We start from the raw sequence: 2,616 nt of genomic DNA, 5'->3' as shown, positions 1-2,616 counted from the left end.
TGTACTAAGCGCTTGGGAAGTACAAGTTGGCAACATATAGAGACAGTCGGTACCCAACAACGGGCTCACAGTCTGGAAGGGGGAGACAGACAACAAAACAAAACATGTGGACAGGTGTCAAGTCATCAGAATAAATAGAAATAAATCTAGAGGCACATCATTAACAAAATAAATAGAATAGTAAATATGTACAAGTAAAATAAATAGAGTAATACATCTGTACAAACATATATACAGGTGAAGAGAGGAGGAGAAAAAGGTAGGGCAGGGGGATGGGGAGGAGGAGAAAAAAGGGGGCTCAGTCTGGGAAGGCCTCTTGGAGGAGGTGACATCTCAGTAGGGCTTTGAATGCTAGCTTGGCGAATGTGCGGAGGGAGGGCATTCCAGGACAGGGGGAGGACATGGGCCGGGGGTCGACGGTGGGACAGGCGAGAACGAGGTACAGTGAGGAGCATAGTGACAGAGGAGCAGAGGGTACGGGCTGGGCTGTAGAAGGAGAGAAGGAGGTGAGGTAAGTGGGGGCGAGGTGATGGAGAGCCTTGAAGCCGAGAGTGAGGAGTTTTTACTTGATGCGTAGGTTGACTGGCAGCCACTGGAGACTTTTGAGGAGAGGAGTAACATGCCCACAGCGTTTCTGCACGAAGATGATCTGGGCAGCAGCGTGAAGTATAGACTGAAGCTGGGAGAGACAGGAGAATGAGAGATCAGAGAGGAGGCTGATGCAGTAATCTAGTCATAATAGGATGAGAGACTGAACCAGCAAGGTTGCAGTATGGATGGAGAGGAAAGGGCGGATCTTGGCGATGTTGCAGATGTGAGACCGGCAGGTTTCGGTGACGGATGGGATGTGAGCGGTGAAAGAGAGAGCGGAGTCAAGGATAACACCAGGGTTATGGGCTTGTGAGACAGGAAGGATGGTAGTGCCCTCTACAGTGACGGGAAAGTCAAGGAGAGGGCAGGGTTTGGGAAGGACGTTAAGGAGTTCAGTCTTGGATATATTGAGTTTCAGATGGCGGGCAGACATCCAGATCGAGATGTCTGAAGGCAGGAGGAGACCCGAGACTGAAGGGAGGGAGAGTGAGCAGGGGCAGAGATGTAGATTTGGGTGTCATCAGCATACAGATGATAGTTGAAGCCGTGGGAGTGACTGAGTTCACCAAGGGAGTGAGTGTAGATAGAGAACAGAAGGGGACCAAGAACTGACCTTTGAGGAAACCCTACAGTAAGGGGATGGGAGGGGAGGAGGAGCCTGTAAAGGAGACTGAGAATGAATGGCCACAGAGATAAGAGGAGAACCAGGAGAGGACGGAGTCTGTGAAGCCAAGGTTGGACAGCGTGTTGAGGAGAAGGGGGTGGTCCACAATGTCGAAGGCAGCTGGGAGGTCGGGGAGGATTAGGATAGAGTAGGAGCCGTTGGATTTGGCAAGAAGGAGATCACTGGTGACCTTTCATAGGGCAGTTTCGATCGGGTGTAGGGGACGGAAGCCAGATTGGAGGGGATCAAGGAGAGAGTTGGCGTTGAGGAAGTCAAGGCAGCAGGTGTAGACGACTCATTCAATGAGTTTGGAAAGGAATGGTAAGTAATCAAGCCATCCTAAGTAATACTTTCCTAAAAACGTAGTACAGTGCTCTGCACACAGTAGATGCTCAATAAACACCATCGATTGATTGATTGAGAGAGAGACAGAGTTGATTGATTGAGAGAGAGACAGAGAGAGCGAGATAGTGTAGACTGTAAACCCCTTGTGGGCAGAGATCTTATCTATTGTAATTAATCACTCAATTAATTGTCTTGCCTTATGCTATCGAGTTGTTTCCGACCCATAGCGACACCACTGACACAGCTCTCCCAGAACATCCCGCTCTCCATCTGCAATCGTTCTGGTAGTTTATCTGTGGAGTTTTCTTGGTAAAAATGTGGAAGTGGTTTACCCATTGCCTCCTTCCATGCAGTAAATTAGAGTCTCCATCCTAAACTCTCTCCCATACTGCTGCTTCCCAGCACATGGAAGTTTTGACTTGTAGCAGATTGCCTTCCACTCTCTAGCCACTGCCCAAGCAAGGAATGGAATGGGTAGGCCTCTGCTTGACTCTCCTTCCTATAGCCGAGACTGGTAGTGTACTGGAAACTCTCCAGGTCCTACCCTGAGAGGGGTCTCAATTAATTACTCTATTGTAATTAATTATGGCCCTTCAAAAACTCTCATTATCTGCTAAGCACTGTACCAAGCGCTGGGATAGATACGAGATAATCAAGTCCAACTAGTGGCTTCCAGTCTATGTAGGAGGGAGAACAAGTATTGAACCTCTGCTTTACTGATGAGGGAACTCAGGCAACAGAGAAGTTAAGTGACTTGCCCAACGTCACACAGCAAGTATGTGGCAGAGCCAGAATGAGAAACCAGGGTCTCTGACTCCCAGGCCAGTGCTCTCTCCACGAGATCACACTGCTTCTCAAGCAAGGAGAACCCAAAATGAGGGGGGCAATGAAAGAGCATGGAGAGGATTTGGTGAGATTCATTCATTCAATCGTATTTATTGAGCGCTTACTGTGTGCAGAGCACTGTACTAAGCGCTTGGGAAGTACAAGTTGGCAACATATAGAGACGGTCCCTA

General features: G+C 48.7%; 1 non-coding gene across 1 annotated transcript; it reads right to left on the bottom strand.

Annotated features, from left to right (window-relative positions):
• Positions 1-2,017: 2,017 nt before the first annotated feature.
• Positions 2,018-2,155, bottom strand: LOC119924005. Its single transcript, XR_005449019.1, has one exon. It is a non-coding gene; the product is annotated as a small nucleolar RNA SNORA7 (small nucleolar RNA).
• Between the last annotated feature and the right edge of the window lie 461 nt (positions 2,156-2,616).

The sequence above is a fragment of the Tachyglossus aculeatus genome, unplaced genomic scaffold (assembly GCF_015852505.1).
Source record: "Tachyglossus aculeatus isolate mTacAcu1 unplaced genomic scaffold, mTacAcu1.pri scaffold_75_arrow_ctg1, whole genome shotgun sequence".
NCBI lineage: Eukaryota > Metazoa > Chordata > Mammalia > Monotremata > Tachyglossidae > Tachyglossus > Tachyglossus aculeatus.
The sequence above is the reverse complement of the archived record's forward strand: the minus strand, read 5'-3'. Positions and strand labels throughout refer to the sequence as shown.